This window comes from Aotus nancymaae, unplaced genomic scaffold, assembly GCF_030222135.1.
Source record: "Aotus nancymaae isolate 86718 unplaced genomic scaffold, 86718_ANA_hifiasm-v0.15.2.pri h1tg000021l, whole genome shotgun sequence".
Lineage (NCBI taxonomy): Eukaryota > Metazoa > Chordata > Mammalia > Primates > Aotidae > Aotus > Aotus nancymaae.
Window position 1 is genome coordinate 16,783,539 of NW_026988433.1, and position 18,539 is coordinate 16,802,077.

Below are 18,539 nucleotides of genomic sequence, written 5' to 3' on the forward strand. Positions count from 1 at the left end.
ATATGTGGCTCTCGGTCTACGTCTATTGCACAGCCCTGCTTTCCGCTTGCTTCTGTTTTTGAGTCAGTTGTTAATATATCTATCTGCCTTTCTTCTCTACATATCGTGGCTATGTGAGAGCTGCAATTCAAGTAGGATTCCTATCTACTATTTATTGCCACTTACTATGTACTAGGCACTATGTTTTGTTTTGTTTTTGAGTTGAGGCCTAACTCTGTCACCCAGGTTGGAGTCCAGTGGCTCAATTATAGCTCATTGCAGCCTCGAACTCCCGGGCTCAAGCAGTCTCACAACCTCAGCCTCCCAAATGGCTGAGATTACAGGCATGAGCCACCCCAGCCAGCTATGCACTACGTTTTTAAATGCAACAGCATTTCACAACATAATCCCTATTGTAACAGGCAGCATGTTAAAGAATATGAGCTTTGAAGAAACACACATGGCCAGGCACAGTGGCTCACGCCTAATCCCAGCTTTTTAGGAGGCCGAGCTGGAATGATTGCTTGAGGCCAAGAGTTTGAGGCCAGCTTGGGCGACCTAGCAAGACCCCATCTCCAAAAATTTAAAAATCAAACGAGTGTAGTGGCACGCACCTGTAGTTCCAGGTACTCAGGAGGCTAAGGCAGGACAATCACTTGAACCTAGGAGTTTGAGGTTGCAGTGAGCGGAGATCACACCACTGCACTCCACCCTGGGCAACAGAGAAGACAGAAGGAGAGGAGGGGAGGGGAGGGGAGGGGAGGGGAGGGGAGGGGAGGGGAGGGGAGGGGGGAGGGGGAAGGGGGGAGGGGGAGGGGGGAGGGGGAGGGGAAGGGGGAGGGGAGGGGGGAGGAGGGAGGGGAGAGAAGAGGAGAGAAGAGGGGAGAGAAGAGGAGAGAAAAGGAGAGGGAAAAGGAAAAAGAAAAAGAAAGGAGAGGAGAGAAGAGAAAAGACAAGACACACACAGTGTTTGTATCTTAACTCCACTACCTTCGCCAGGCAATGCTCTCGGTCTGAGCCTGTATAAAACGGGTGTGTTTAGTACACCTCTCAGGCTTTGTGTGGCTGAAACAAGCATATGCAATGTCCACACTGGGCACACAGCATGGCACAAAGTATGCAACTTGCTAACTCGGGTTTCTGCCCTTGCATCCCCGTGGTGCCTAGCACAGTCCTTGGGACACGAAAGGCGTTGGATCAACGTTTGCTCCAGGAAGGAAGCTGGGGGTGGGAGGTGGGACAGGCAGAGACTGGAGCCCAGCTGGGTTTCAGAACAGGTGGGTGAGCTCACAGACGCTGCACACAGCCAGAATCTGGCCTAGAATAGAGGCTGCCTGCTCTGGCTGGATTGGAGCCCCTTCTCAGAGTGACGGGTGGCAGGTGCATGCCGTTTGCTCGGCAGGTGCTTGTGGCTGGCAGTGACAACAGAGGCCCAGAGTTGTTGGTTACAAGCCCCAGGGAAAGTTCTGAAAACCTTCCCTTCCCCTCATCCCTACATTATGCCGGAGGCCTGGAGAAGATCCCATCTAGGACTATCTAATAACCACTTTTTCTTGAGCACTTATTAGACACCAGTTACTACATCCCACCTGCAGACAACCCCCAGAGGGAGGGACTGCCTCTCTTCCCATGTTACAGATGGGAGCACTGAGGCTCAGAAAGGGATATTTGTTGCCCAGTCCTATCTGACCCCAGTCTCTTTAGGTTGCTCCCTGGGCTGTACTCCACAGTGACTCGGCTCCCCTGTCTATCACCCACATGCTGTCACATGGACTCTTTCCCTCCCCCACAACTATTAGAGAACCAGAAGAAACCACACAAGGAGGGGCCCAGGGGATGTTGGATATGCTAGTCAGAACTCTTTTACTGACTTTACAGAAACTCAGCTCGATCCAACTTATATCAAAATGCACATGTATTGGCTACATTAACAAAAATGTACAGGAGTCATGGTTTCAGGTCCAACTGGATCCAGGTGCTCAAATAAGATCATAAGAAACCAGTCTCTCTCTAGCTAGGGTGTGGCGGCTTACATCTGCAATCCCAGCACTTTGGGAGGCCAATGTGAGTGGATCACCTGAAGTCAGGAGTTTGAGACCAGCCTGGCCAACATGGTGAAACCCCATCTCTACTAAAAATATAAAAATTAGCCAGGCATGGTAGTGGGTACCTATAATCCCAGCAACCTGGGAGACTGGAGTCTGGAGAATGGCTTGAACCCTGGGAGGTGGAGGTTGTGCCACTGCACTCCAGCCTGGGTGACAAAGCAAGACACCCCCCCCCCAAAAAAAAAGGAAAGGAAAGAAAGAAAGGAGGGAGGGAGGAAAAAAGAGAGGGAGAGGGAGGGAGAGAGAAGCATGGAGGGAGGGAGAGAGAAGCATGGAGGGTGGGAGAGAGGAAGGAAGGAAGGAAGGAAGGAAGGAAGGAATTGGGAATTTTCCTATCCCCCAGCACATTGAGGGTGGGAGATTGTCAGAAGTTTACAAATCAGAGGACTTGATTCTGTCTTTGCCTTGAACCTGGCAAAGTGATGTAGGGAAAAATCAGAGCGGCCCCTCAGCCTACATATCTTGATGTCTGTGGTCAAGATCACAGCCAAGACTCACATCAGCTGAATCACAAAGCTTGGATCAGCCTGGGGCTTCCTGGAAACCACTAAGCTGAAGAGGTTCTTGAGGTCCCCACAGTTCATTTAGAATTCACAACCTGCCCCCTAAGACATTTTGTTTCTAACATAGATCTTACCTAAGGAAAGGGATAGAGCTGCCACAGAGAACAAAATGCTCTTCGGCCCTGAGTTCATCAGTTCTTGCTATACAGAAGCACCTTTTTCCCCTTCTAACACAGGAAATGCAGGAAACCAGCACCAGCTGATTTAAAAAAAAAAAAAAAAAAAAAAAAAAAAAGACACACGCACACACCCACACACACAAGCTTTTCAACTTGTCCAGAAACTTGCCCACAGCACTTCTGGCCACGCTGGGCTGGGCCATTGTGATGTCAGGCCGGCAGTCAGCCAATGAATGAATGGTTCTGACTTTCTCATCTGCATATTGCAGTCGCATTGGTTCAAATTTCAGGGCCATTTGTATTGTGGTGGTTTCTTTATGTTCAAGGTTATCCACACCGGGCAGAGGACGAACTCCACTCCTGGCCTTCCTGCCCTGCTAGATTTAAGGATTGTAGCAGGACAGTGAGTCCCTTCTGGGAAAGGGGCCTCGTGGAGGTTATGAAATCCACCAGGGCATGAAAGAAGAAAGAGCTGGCAATCCAGACGGGATGGAGGCAGGAGTTGGCTCAGTAACCCCATCTTTCCTATCCACCAGCACTCCCCTGCACTTCCCAAGTGATTTAATTATCCATTCTTTAACTCCAACTCGGTTAGCCCTGAAATTTGGGCGAGGGGAAATCAGACACAGGTTACTGGAATTACGATGAGTGATTTTATCTTGTAGACAGATAACTCATCATGTGAATTGAACATGCAAATGCGTGCAAAACAACATGCATAATTTAAGGTTCTCAAATTAACAGAGGAGAAACAATTGAGTAACCTCACTGCTTTCTCTGAAACACAGTTTTCTAAGAATATTGTAACCATTTTTTTTTTTTAGCTGTCTGCCAGAAGGGCTTTGAAAATAGAATTTAAAGCAAAAGGGTAGATGTAGCTATTAGTGGCAAGAAAAATGTAGAGAGATTGCCATATTAAAATCTAGTCAAATTTCACTTACTTGGGTATCATTGAGTTTGGATTTGGTGTAAATCACTTCAAACTTCCCTTTACTTTAATGTTGACCATAAATATGGCATTGGTGGGTATTAGAGCTCTGGTTCTCACCCCCAAGGTTTGATTAACAGAAGTCTACGCAGAAATAAAGAAATTATAACAGGTGTCCCAAATATTTCTGCCAATAGGGGACTACCGCTGAGAAACTCTGCCTTGATTTTCCCAGCCACTTTTAACTTTAAATGTTTATTTCCCCCGTGGTCTTCACAAACCACTGAAATATCTCAGCGACTGGAAAGTCCAGCATGCAAACTTGATCTCTTCGATTGCCTACCACACCCAAAAGCTGTGCAGAAAGTCCTTGTCTAGCATGTACACTGATTTGGACCAGAAACTGGAGCCACCAGCACTGTGAAGAGACATGGAGTGACCAGACTACCATGTGTGATGATTAATTTCATGTGTCTACTGGACTGAGTTAAGAGATGCCCGGATGGCTGGTAAAACATTATTTCTGGGTATGTTCGTGAGGGTATTTCCAGAAGAGATCAGCATGTGAATCAGTAGACTGAAAAAAGTTTGTCTTCACCAAAGCAGGTAAGCATTAGCTCATCCATTGAGAGCCCAAATAGAGCAAAAAGGTGGAGGAAGCGTGAATTCACGCTCTCTGCTTGAGCTGGGGCATCATCTTCTCTTGCCCTCAGACATCAGCACTCCTGGTTTTGGGGACTTAGGACTCAGACTGGGACCTATGCCATTGGTTTTCCTGGTTCTCAGGCCTCTAGGCTTGGCTGGACTGGAACTGTATCACTGGTTTTCCTGGGTCTTCAGCTTGTAGATGGCAGACTGTAGGACTTCTCAGTCTTCATAATTGTGTGAGCCAATCCCCCAAAATAAATCTCTTTCTCTATATCTACATATATCCTATTGGCTCTGTTTCTCTGGAGAACCCTGAGTAATTCAGCCTGTAATTGACCAAGGGCTCCAGACACTGGCTCTGCTATCCCAGTTCTGCAGCAATCAGCAAGCAACTGAGTACATCAGAGACACTAAGGCACCCTGTTCATGGGAGAGGAAGGGCTCCTCCGATGGTGACTTGAGCATAAGCATTCTCCAAGGGCCTTCCCAAACCTTCCTTAGACTCCACGGTAGTTCAGGACGCTCCCACCCAAATTTCTTCTTCTTTTTTTAAATTTTTTTTTAACCCATCATAAACTAGATCTCACCCAACTTCTTTCTTTCCTTTCTTCCTTCCTTTTCTCTCTTTCTCTCTCTTGTTCTCTTTCTTCTTTCCTTCCTTCCTTTCTTTCTTTCTTTCTTTCTTTCTTTCTTTCTTTCTTTCTTTCTTTCACAGTCTCACTCTGACACCTAGGCTGGAGTGCAGTGGCATGACCTCAGCTCACTGCAACTTCTACCTCCCAGGTTCAAGAAATTCTCCTGCCTCAGCGTCCCAAGTAGCTGGGATCACAGACATGTGCCATCACACCTGGCTGATTTTTGTATTTTTAGTAGAGACCAGGTTTCTCCATGTTGGCCAGGCTGGTCTCGAACTCCTAGCCTCAAGTGATCCACTCATCTCGGCCTCCCAAAGTGCTGAGATTACAGGTGTGAGCCACTGCTCCAAGCCCCCACCCAACTTCCTTTCCTCTCCACTTCACTTGGGGTCATGTGGCCCTCCTCACTTTCTCTCTCTCCCTGCTTCTCCCACAGACCTTTCTTCTAATAAATCCTTTCTGCTTTAAATTTCTTTTTAGTCTCTGCTTCTAGGAGAACCATGACTAACACAAAAGGTTTTGACAAAGAAATAAACAGCATACCATGTAACATAGAGATCACATTTTTGGACCTTTATTTATTTATTTATTTGGAGACAGAGTCTCACTCTGTTGCCCAGGCTGGAGTCCAGTGACACAATCACAACTCACTGCAGCCTCCACCTCCTGGGTTCAATCAATCCTCCCACCTCAGCCTCCCAAGTAGTTGAAACATCAGGCATGTAACACCACACCCGGCTCATTTTTGTATTTGTTGTAGAGACAGGGTTTTACCATGTTGCCAGGCTGGTCTAAAACTCCTTAGCTCAAGCAATCAGCCTTCCTTGGCCTCCCAAGGTGCTAGGATTACAGGCCTGAGCCACCGTGGCCAGCCTTGGACCTTCCTTGATTGATAAGCCCATCTCTTGCCCTGTCCAGCTTGCATTCTGAGGAAATGCCACCTCCAGAAAGCAGAGCATATGGTACGGGGAGCCCATCCAGATGGGAAGAGGAAGGAAAAGCACTTTCTTGAGGACTTTAGACATCATTTGTGTAAAATGATTATGTTTTCTTCTCCAGTAAGTCTCATCTATTCATGAAAATAGACCCCTCCACCACTTCCTGACACTGCTTCCTTTGCTATTATACTTTTGTCCAAGTAATTAAATAATTAATTGCTTAGACAATTAATTCATTTAGTAATTAAATAATTCTTTCTAAATAAATTATTCTTCTTCTTTTTTTTTTTTTTTTTTTTGAGATGGAGCCTTGCTCTGTCACCTAGGCTGGAGTGCAGTAGCACGATCTTGGCTCACTGCAATCTCCACCTCCCAGGATCAAGTGATTCTCCTGCTTCAGTCTCCCAAGTAGCTGGCATTACAGGTGCCCACCACCATACCTGGCTAATTTTGTATTTTTAGGATAGACAGGGTTTCACCATGTTGGCCAGGCTGGTCTCGAGCTCCCAACCTCAGGTGATCCGCCCACCACAGCCTCCCAAAGTGCTGGGATGGCAGGTGTGAGCCATCGCACCCGGCCCAAATAAATTCTTTAATTTTTTTTTTTTTTTTTTTTTTTTAGTATATGTACTAGCTCTGAATAAATAAATTCTGTCATTTGAGCAGAATGACAAAGTCTTTCAGATTTTCTCTTCTCCCACAGTTCAAACGGGTGAGGTCATATTTCTGGGTATATCATACCCTGAGTGTGAGTTGTGAATAGTCATGTGGGTGGAGAAGGGAACGAACCCTCATGTTGCTTCGTGTAACCTGCTTCCCTCTTGACTCTGACGCTGCCTTGCTCCAGGACTTCTGCGCTATCTGTGTCTTGATTTTTCACCTTATCTCATGGAGATGACAGCTTCCTTCTAATTTTTTCTTAGAATCAGGGAGTTCTTTGGAAGTCCTTTCCACATTATCTTGGGCAAGACTTTGCAGTCATGGCGTGTTCAGTAATTCCTCTAACTCTCCTGTGGGGTAGGAGCAGCACATTCACTTTGGAGCGATCCTTCTCCTTTTGGGTGGTGAGGCTTATTAAGGTCTTCCTTAACTGCGAAGAGTGCCTGGCGAGCCCTCCATAGTTGATTATCAGCTCCGCTCATGTGGCACTTGTGGTTGATAAAGACAGGGGAAGACTCAGGCTATCAGTGCCTCTTCCCCCACAGCCCCCCACCAACCCCTACCCCCCACCCAGAGAAGGAAGTGGGTCTGGTTTCCCAAGAGGAAACTCAGGGACAGCAATTCCCTGGGCCTTCTATTCAGAAACCATTTGGTATCTGGCATCAATTTCATCTTCCTTATTCCGTTTCTAACCTTGCCTTGCTGGGAGGTGCTGTGCTGATTCATAGAGCTCGGCTACTTCTGTTCTGGCTTTAGCTTGCTGCATTGCACTTGCTGTTTACATGTGTGTCTTTCCCATGGAGCTCAGTGTAATGACTGTTGATATTCAGGTCACCATTCAATCCCTAGTGCCCAGCACAGCGCTGGACACGCAGTCAGTATTTAATCAATGCTTGATGAATGACAGTTGCCAAGAGAGATCAGGGAAACCTGGTATTAAGGTTCTAAGCCAATTCAGCGGTATGAACATCCTGCTCTGTTTCCTGAGGCCAGATAGATAGGAGAAAGAAGACTACAAGATGCCGTGGGTAGAGGGTCCTGGATTTGGTCAATGTTAATCAAAAGCAGCTATAGGTGAGGTACCCAAAGAAATTGGCGTGAACCATCATGGAGGAGCAAAGGCAGAGCCCAGTGACATGATTGTGGGTTAGGAATTGAGGCGTGACCCATTGTCCAGGAGGGAACCATGATATCACAGCCAGTGGTGTGGAATCATAAATTGATCTGGGGGTTAATACGGGGGTGGGAGCCAAGATACCTAGAAGATAGTGGGAACAAAAGCCAAGCTAGCTACATCAAGGTGAATGGTTGAGAACAAAGACTATGAATGAGTTGAGTGTCAGTGGTCCGTTTGTACTGAATGTTGGCTGTGCAGCCGGGGTGAGACCTGCCAGCATAAAGACGCATGGCCAGGCCAGGCCCCATCAACATCTAAACATTGGAACAAGACCAGGAACCAGGCATCCTAGGCCCTGGCGCATAGGGCCAAAAATCTCCAACCAGATAGGGAGCTTGGGATCCTTTCCAGGGCAAAGTAGAGCCCATTAATCAAGGTCCAGGTGAACCTCAGACCCAACCCAAACAGAAGGTTCAGTCGGTGAAGATCCAGGTAGGTGGATGGGTCAAGGGTCAATTAACAGCAATCATTTCTAAAGAACTGAGATTCGAGACTGGGAACTGTTGTATAAAGAGGTCATCCACCCATCCATACACCCACCTGTCCACCCATCCGTCCACTCACCCATCCACGCATCCATCCACCCATCCGTCCACCCATCCATCCACCCATCCATCCACCCACCCGTCCACCCGTCCGTCCACTCACCCATCCACCCATTCATCCACTCACCCATCCACCCATCCATCCACCCATCCATCCACCCACCCGTCCACCCGTCCGTCCACTCACCCATCCACCCATTCATCCACTCACCCATCCACTCATCCATTCACCCATCCATCCAACCATTCATTCATTCTTTTATGTACTGGGCAAGTGGAGGGAGAATGCAGTATCCCTGTACCCAGGATACCCACCTGGGAACCTATTTGCTAGCATTGAGGTCCTGAAGTCTGAGCAAGGCCAGGTGTAAATCTAATTCATTGCTGGGCCTTTGAAGCCATGGACTACCATGTCGCTCTCAGAACAGTGGAAGGATAGGCCAGAAAGCCTAAGCCAAGAACAAGCTGGTAGTCAAGGTTTTTATTGGACCCAGTTTCCACAGATTGGCTAACACAGAAGCAAGACACCAGGCCCACACATACACATACACACCACCCCTGCTTCAAATATCAGTCTAGTTGACCTTCCCAATATAGACAACTCTTGACTGCCAATGTATGGATTAGCCACCTAATGATCCCAATACCTAGCAAACCTCCCCCCACCATCACTCAATCTGTGCAAATTAAGTTCTGTGTTAGTCAAAGAAGAACATAATTAGGAAGGTAAATTTGCAGAATTCAAATTACATAATGCATTCCAAAGTCAAATAGAAATTATTATGGATTAGCACAGATAGTGAGAGGGTGGAATCTGCAGGATATGCTCGTCCATGCATTCAGTCACCCGCTCAGCAAATGTTTATGCGCGGAGGGGGTGGGCAGGGGGAAGGGGCTCCAGCCCCTTGGCGTTGTAAGCCCTATCAGCTTTCTACCTTATTCTGAGCCACAAGTGGATAAAGGGAGAAGGTTGTAAAAATAAGGCCTCATGAGAAAGAATCAGAGGAATAAGACGCTGCAACGTGTTGAGGAAACAAGAGGACAGAACATGCGGTGGAGTGCAAACCCCAGCTCCAGCTGGGTGTCCGGGAGACTGAGCCCTTCTTGTCCCTGCTGGAGACCCATTCCTCTGTCCACACCATGCCCCAGCCCATCAGGTTGAATAGAGGCACGTCCTCCTCCTCCAAACTCATCTACCGTGTTGCTGGCTGAGCAAAGGGGCTCAGCACCCCTGTGTTCCAGTCCTTGCCTCACTGCAAGGACTTGGGTTCTAAGTTACTGACCTGCCTGGTAACCTGACTCTAGACCTCACATACCCATGACTTGGTGTATTGTTTGGTGCTCTTGGCTCTGAACTCTCTTGATCAACGCTGCTCAACAGTCAGGATTACATTTGACTGCCTATAACCAAAACCATTACAGCAGCTAAACACCAAAGGCTCTATCTTCTCTCTAAACAGAAATTCTGGTATTGGTTGAGTGGCCTAGTCATGTCAGAACCACCATCTCAGATTTGACCATTTGCTCATGATCACAAAGTAGCTGCCACAGCTCCAGTCATCACTTTCCCAACTCAAGGCAGGAAGAGGGTGGCAGAGACAATGTCAGCTGTAAACCCATTTGTCAAAAAAGCAGAAGCTTTCTGCATAGATCTCATTGGCCAAAACTGGGTCATGTGGCCAGACTGCTTAAATCCATCTTGGCCCAACCTCCAAGGCGGGCGCATTGCTACTCCAAGCAAAATTGCATTCTGTTAGCAAAGCCAAATGAGGGAATGAATATTGGGTTAGTAACTAACAGGACTTATACAACTGTCAAAGCAGCTAAAAGGCAGGCATCAGCTTCTTCTCCAAAGACATTAATTAATAAATCAGTGGTGCTATAGATGAAACAAATAACTTTTTTTTTTTAGGAACCGTGTAGCATCCATCTCACCTTCTTTTGCCTGTGGGTGGGGAGTAGGCAGTAGGTGGCGAGTTGGCAAGGAGAAACATACATGGCAATATCCAGCTTTTACTGCCTCCAAATGCTTTCGGTACGTTGTTTCATTTTATTCTGTGAACACCCCTGTGGAGCTGTCTTTATTATCTCCATTTTTCAGATGTAGAAACTGAAGCACAGGCTGCTTCATTGAATCCACATTCCGTGCAGCCGAGGCACAAAACCTCCACGATGTAGACATGGTGGGTTTATGAAAAAAGTTGGGAGCCCAGCAAGCCTTTTAAATTATGGTTAAGAACAAGCTTCTGGTATAACAGCACGTTCAAAACACTTCCAGGAACATCTGTGCTATTCCCTTGTACTGGGATATGACTGCCGGAGCCCCTCTCAGCATCTGGGCCACTCCCATTTATCCTGCAAGCAAGCTCAAGCTGTTCTTCCAGGAAACAACAGGAGCTGTATGTTTTGCCTGGACTGATTCATCTTTCCTGCAAGCTCCCTGCATCTTGGGCCTGGTTCCCCTTCTAAACCTTTTCTCTTTCTTTCTTTCTTCCTTCTTTCTCCCTTCCTTCCTTCCTTTCCTTCCTTCCTTCTTTCCTTCTTTCCTTCTTTCTTTCTCTCTTTCTTTTTTTCTTTCTCTTTCTTTCTTTCCGAGATGCAGTCTCACTCGGTCACCCAGGCTGGAGTGCAGTGACGTGATCTCAGCTCACTGCAACCTCTACCTCTCAGGTTCAAGCGATCCACAAGTAGCTGGGAGAACAGGTGCCCACCAGCACGTCTAGCTAATTTTTATATTTTTAGAAGAGACAGGATTTTGCCATGTTAGCCAGGCTGGTCTTGGACTCCTGACCTCAGGTGATCTGCTAATTTTTGTATTTTTAGTAGAGGCGGAGTTTCACCATGTTGGCCAAGCTGGTCTTGGACTCCTGTCCTCAGGTGATCTGCCTGCCTCAGCCTCCCAAAGTGCTGGGATTACAGGCGTGGGCTGCCATGCCCAGCCTCTCCCTCTAAATTTGATTATGCTCCCTGAGGACAGGAACCATGTTACTCTTGTTCTCTGCTTAATCCCACTGTCTAGAACAGTCCTTGGAGCTTAGTAGATGTTCAGTTACATGGTTTCAGTAAGTCTGTTTTTCTAAATTGCTTTAAAATCTCAATGCCTCCAATGCCTACAGCAGTGTCCAAATTACTTAATTGATACAGAAGCTCCCGTATCACATTATTTTATTTTATTTATTTATTTTTAGAGTCAGGCTTTGGCTTGGTCACCCAGGCTGAAGTGCAATGGCATCATCGCAGCTCACTGCAACCTCGAACTTCTGATCTCAGCTGATCCTCCGGCCTCGCCTCAGCCTCCTGAGTTGCTGGAGCCACTGCACCCAGCCCCCTCACTGTGGCATGAATGGATGAATGAGTTGATTATAAACCATTTTGGTAAGGCAAGATGATCATTGCATTTTGGGCAACAACATTTGGCCTGTAGATAGTCTGCACTCCCGGGAATTATGACATGCCTGCAAATACTTGGCATTGCTATTTAGGACACCTATTGACAGGATACTAACAGTTATTGACCAAGCACCCACCTTGGGTCAGGCACCGAGCTGGATCCTTTGCGTACTTTACCTTGTTTAATGCTCCAACAACCCTATGATCAAGGAAGACATTTTGCCTTCTGGTGATCTGACGCAACAGAGTGACGTGGAAGAACTGAGGCCCATGAAAGACTTAGACTAGAGAGGAGAGGGAGGGAAAAGAAAAACGTGTTCAAAGATGAGGGTGGGGACTGGGCATGGTGGCTCATGCCTGTGATCCCAGAGCTTTTCGAGGCCCTGGCAGAAGGATTACTGGAGACCAGGAATTCAAGATCGGCCTGGGCAACATGGTGAGACCTCATCTCTACATTTTTTTTCTTTTTGAGACAGTCCTGCTCTGTCACCCAGGATGGAGTGTAGTGGTGTGCTCTCAGCTCACTGGAACCTCCACCTCCCAGGTTCAAGTGATTCTCCTACCTCAGCCTCCCGAGTAGCTGGCACTACAGGCAACCACCACCACGCCCGGCTAATTTGTGTATTTTTAGTAGAGACGGGGTTTCACCATGTTGGCTGGGCTCGTCTCGAACTCCTGAGTTCAGGTGATCTGTCCTCATCCTCCCAAAGTGCTGGGATTACAGGCATGAGCCAAGGCGCCCGGCCTACAGTTTTTTTTTTTTTTTTTTTTTTTAATTAGCTGGGTGCAGTGATACATGCCTGTAAGTCCCAGCTATTTGGGAGGCTGAGGTGGGAGAATTGCCTGAGCCCAGGAGGTCGAGGCTGCAGTGAACTATGATTGAGCCACTGCACTCCAGCCTGGGTGACAAAACCAGGCCCTGTCTCAAAAAAAAATAAAAAATAAAAAAAAAAATAAAGTGAGCCAGGGCGAATGAGGAAAGCTGGAAGACGGGTGGTGGGGGGGTTGCTACTCCGAAGGAACAGGTGGGTGAAACAGGAGCTCTGAGGGTGGAGATTCTCAAGAACACTTCAGTGAGTGCCACCGAGGCAGAGCCCAGCTGGCTTTCATTGAGTCAGGGGCTTTCGGTCACAGATGAGGCATCTGTTGTTCAATATTTGTTTTTTTTCCCCACATGGTTAATTATTGTAGCCGGTGTCTGATAAGGCAGTGGCCCTCCTGCCCAGAGAGCCCGGGTTATCTGCAGTTTTACAGCCCTGTCACACAGTAATGAAGCATTAGGATAAACTCCTAGGTGGTGGCTGCTTGGATAGTAATTAAAAACTCTGCTGAAGAAATATGATCAAGAAGTGGGGAATATCTATGGCAGAGAGAGATCAAAGAGAGAGAGGAACAGAACTGGTGATCTGAGTTGGTTCAATGGCCCCTGTGCTTCCAGAACAGGCTGCCTGGGTGGTAGAGGGGCGCCTCTGCTCCTGGAAACATCCGCCCTGCAAAGGTCAGCTTCTGCGCATGTGCTCAGCCCACATTCCCTCCAAGCAACCCCAAGGAGTGGGTATTCACCTATCCTGCCTTGGAGAAACTGCCTCAAAGAGGCCAGCTGACTCCTGTGTAAGCTTCAATTGATTGCAAGTCAGGTTCTGTGTTAAGTATTTCCCACGGGAAATAGGGGCTATCTGTAATTTGAATTTTGTGTCATTTTCATCTATCACAAAATATCATTCTTCTTTTGATTTTTCCCTACCATTTAGAAGCTTAAAAATCATTCTTAACTAGTGGGTATAGGAAAACATGCGAGCAGTCTGGGTGTGGTGGCTCGCGCCTGTAATGCCAATTCTTTGGGAGGTGGAGGTAAAAGGATTGCTTCCAGGAGTTCAAGAACAGCCTGGGCAACATAACGAGATCCTGTCCCTATAAAAAATTTTAAAACTTAGGCCAGATATGGTGGCTCGCACCTGCAATTCCAGCACTTTTTCAGGCTGAAGTGGGAGGATGATGGACTCAGAAGTTCAAGAACAGCCTAGCAACATAGTGAGACCCCCAACTGTACAAAAATTTCTAAAAATTAGCCAAGGGTAGTGGCACATGCCTATAGTCCCAGCTACTTGGGAGGCTGAGGTGGGAGGAGTTCTGGAGCCCAGGAGGTGGAGGCTGCAATGAGCTGTGTTCTCACCACGTCGCTCCAGCCTGGGTAACAGATGCACTGCCTTTTTGTAATACATGAAAATGACACAAATTCAAATTTCTATATCCACGAATAAAGTTTTAAACAGTCTTATAGAGGTATAATCTATATACCATAAGGTTCTCTCAAAAAGATCCAATTCAATTATTTTTTAGTATATTTAAGGGAGTGCCAAAGGCTCAGTGTCAAGATAAGTAGTATTTTATTACAATTTTTTTTTTTTTGAAACGGAGGTTCGCTCTTGTTACCCAGGCTGGAGTGCAACGGCGCGATCTCGGCTCACCGCAACCTCCGCCTCCTGGGTTCAGGCAATTCTCCTGCCTCAGCCTCCTGAGTAGCTGGGATTACAGGCATGCGCCACCATGCCCAGCTAATTTTTTGTATTAGTAGAGACGGGGTTTCACCATGTTGACCAGGATGGTCTCGATCTCTTGACCTCGTGATCCACCCGCCTCAGCCTCCCAAAGTGCTGGGATTACAGGCTTGAGCCACTGCGCCCGGCCTACAATTTTTTAAAAATAAAAATTAACACCAAAAATGTATGGTGAACAAACCATCAGTGTCTTAAACAGAGAGAGGCTCAGTGACACTGCTGTGCCGAGGCATCCTGGAGACAGGGGGAGAAGGAGAAATCCATAATACTATCCTTTCTTTATTAAAAATGTTAATATTTTCTTCATCATGGATTTTCCCATTCATTCTGATTTTTTAAAAATATGCCGTTAAAATGTTTATCTTGATTGCTGAGATTTTTGGCATCACCTTAAATTTTGCACCCAAGGCGAGTTCTGGGCCTGTGTCTGACAGCCAGAGGCTGGAGGCAGTGGTATTTTAGGTGAAGACAGTGAAAAGACAGGGGAGAGCATAGCAAATTCCTAGAGCCTTGGCTTCCTTGCCAATGACAAATTTTTAAGTTTTCAGGAAAGCTTTTTTAACGCAAAAAGTAAGAGGTCACTTGAGAAAAATATAAACTATCAAATAGTAAAAAGAAAATTCACCCCAAATCCCACTACCCAGAGATAGTGACTGCAAACACGTTTGGTATTTGCCCTTCCAGACTGTCCTCTATGTCTACACACAGAAACGGATCGGTATTCAATTTATATAAATGAGAACACGCTGAGCATGCTGTTCTGTAATGTTTCTTTTCATTTGACAGTATGTCATCAGCTTCTTTCTATCTCAGTAAATGCAAACCCAAAGCATTATTTTTAATGGCTGCATAGTACTCCATCATAAGGATGCCACATTTAGAAAATAAACTCCCTACCCATGAGCATCTGGGCTGTTTCTGATAAGAAGGGATTTTAAGAATAATAACTTACTTCAGTCACTCCCAAACAACATATTTCATCTTCGCCTTCTCTTCCTGCATACACAGGATATCTTTTTAAGTGGTTGATATCATAGTAAAATTCTGTTTTACATTTCACAATATTTAATGTATGGTAAACATTTTCCTATGTTGTTCTATAATCTTTATCCAAAATTTTTTTTATTCTAGAGGTCAGCTAACTTTACATTTTTTTGTTGTTCATGTTAATATTCTTTTAAAAAAGGCTTTAAAGAAAAAACATTCTTAGCTGGCTGGCCATACAAAAACAGGCCTCTGGCAGAATTTGGCCCATGAGTTTGCTAGCCTACGTATGAGTCATTTTGACACCCTTCTTTCTATGAGGCAGTGAAGGTCTCTGTGTACACAGCTCTCCCTTCTTTTGAATCATTTCTTTTGGATAACTTCCCAGGAATGAGATTACAGAATCAATGGACAGCATCGTTTCAAATGAGCCTTGATATATATTGCTGTATTATAAAATTGTGCCACCCAGCAACTTGTGGACATACAGGTTTCTTTCAACCTCACCAGCATTTGGTAGTTAAAAAAAATGTTTTTAACTTATCAGTTTAAATTTTATGTTAATTTGGCAGGTATAAAATAATATCTTACTTTCACTGCTATCTCTGATTATTCTTAAAGTAGGGGATGTTTTCATGTGTTTGATTGCTCTTTGTTGAGAAGCAGCTGAAAAGAAGTGATCCTGAACCCCCATTTCAAAGATGAGACCCTCCTTCGGCTCTAACACGAGCTTGCATGTAACCCCGCTGCTGCATTCAAATGCCAGAGAGAAGCCCAGTGCAGCCTTATCGCTCTGTGGCAGGGAAAAAAAAAACTGGAAAGTAGGTCGAGGAATTAATCCTGCTGGTTCCAGTAATTAGAGTAGACAATGGGGTCGAAAGTTCAGACTGAGCCTGGAATGCTGCCTGAGTGTCTCTTGCAAGACCTGGACACATTGCCCCCTGCTCTCTTCCCTATCGTCGGCAGTCCCTAAGTGCATTTTCTTTTTCCCCTCTTCTACTTTAGGGAGACATTTCCGGCTTTTCCTCCTATGTGAAGTCAGATGGACCAGAGGTGGAAATGATTCCAGTGAGAAGCCTCTGCTTCTAAAGGGGAACTCTCAAAGTTCTTCTCCTGCTTGCCTTCGGCAACAGTTCCTAATCCTTAGACGTGTCCGACACAACAGGAGATGCTGCCTTTACTTCCAACGCGGGTTTGCACATCACTCTTTATTTAGCACATCAGATGCATCGAAATGATAGGGTCTAGTAAGGCTCATAGGGTGGGACTGGTAGAAGTGTAGGATTTCAAATGTAAGAAGATAAGGGTTAAACTTAATGATAGGGCCTTTCTAACCCTGTCCTAAAAAGCCTCTAACCAGGCTTTTTACATAAAGCACAGATGGCAAACTCAACTGGCTACAGAACTAGATCACTAGAATGCGACTAAGTGAAGGAGGCCATTGGGAGGACAATAGGGAGTGGTGGGGACTATGGCGAATGGAAAAGTGCATTCTTGTCCTCAAAGCATTTACCCTCAATGTTTTTTAAAGACACGGTTTCAGCCCAACAGAAAATGTTTGCAAGTCTGAACTGGGTCCCCAAGGACCCCAGCTTGTGAATTCTGGAAGAGCATCAGCCTCTTCCATCTTTTTCACAGTGTCCAACTCTTCGTTTCTATCTCTCTGCTTTCCCACCCTTTCTCAGCTTCTCTCTGCTAGATTCGTCTTCACTCCGTTGTAAGAAGAGCCAAACCTTCTGTTCTTTTTACCAAGAGGGTTGGAGTTGGTGGGCATCACTTCTCCAAATAATCATGTTATGGTCTCCACCAGATGACAGCCGTGTGCAAAATGGGGGACAGGTGGGCTCGTCTGAACATCTTGAGTTGTAAGGAATAGAGATCCAATCAGGCTCACCTGAGCAAGACAGAATTTATTTAAAAGACACAACTTTCTCAGAAACAAGGGCAAGAAATAAATAACTGAGGGGTCTCCTGAGAAACTGGGTGACTGGGATGGGAGAAGGGGGAGGCATTGCAGGGCTGTGACAGAGGCAAGATCTTAGGAGTGGAACCCAAGGGCAGGGAGGTACTAAAATGAGTCTGTTTCACAGCGTTTGGGAGCAAGTATATCATTCATTTCATATGCATGAGATTTTGACTGATTTAGGCTGAGTATCCCAGGAGTGCCCACCAGGAATACAACCTACCCCTGAAACCTACACATTTACTCACCTGTTTTCTCAACCTGCATGTAGAATTCAACTCTCCACCAAGGCACCAGAGATGAGTTGATAATGCCTCATTAATTAAGTTTAACAAGCTGTGTGGCCACCAATTAAGAAATGTGGATGGCTTTCTGCTGCCCTAGTGCTGAATGGGAATACCACATAACAAGCCTGGGGAGTCAAATGAAACCACCCCCTTGTCTCATGCCTGGCCTTGTGTTTCCAGGTTGGGTTCTGGCTGGACCCAGTTCCTGGGTTCAGGGCTGGGATGGGCAACCCCAAATAGTGAAGAGTGGAATGAGCTAGAGATGAGAGCAAGCTGAGTCCTCAGAGGGACGGATGAGCAGGGACAGCGGAGCTGAGCTGGAACAGCAAGTCCAGGGAGAAGAGAGTAGCACTAGAAACAGAAGGCCAAGCTAAAAGAGCTGAAAACAGGAAGAATCAGAACAGAGTAACGTCATGCTGACATTCTTCCTGTTTCTTAAAAATGCCAAGCACGGCCAGGTGCAATGGCTCACACCTGTACACCCAGCACTCTGGAAGGCCATGGTGGGGGAGTGCTTGAACCCAGGAGTTTGAGACCAGCTTTGGCAACATAGCAAGACTGTGTCTTTACTAAAAATAAATCATGAGCCAGGTGTGGTGGCATGTAACTGTAGTTCCAGCTACTCAGGAGACTGAGGAAGAAGGATCACTTGAGCCCAGAAGGTCAAAGCTGCAGTGAACCATGATCACGCCATTGCATTCCAGCCAAGGTGACAAAGTAACACCCTGTCTTTAAAAAAAAAAAAAAGCCAAGCACTTTCCTGGTTCAAATCTTTGAGTATGTGATTCCCTGACCTAGAATACATTTCACCTGATTATCTGCATGGCTGATTACTTTGCATGCTTGAGACCCTAGCTTTATTATCATGTTCTCAGTAAGGCCTTTAATATTGGATGCCATTTATTTTGCATGCCTAACATTCGTACTAGTTTTGGAGGTAACAGCATCATTTTCAGTGTATTGGTCAGCTTTGTTGCAGTAACAAACAACCCCAAGGTTAGTGGCTTCCAACAAGAAACATTTATTTCATGTTTGTTACATTTCAGCTGCTACATCT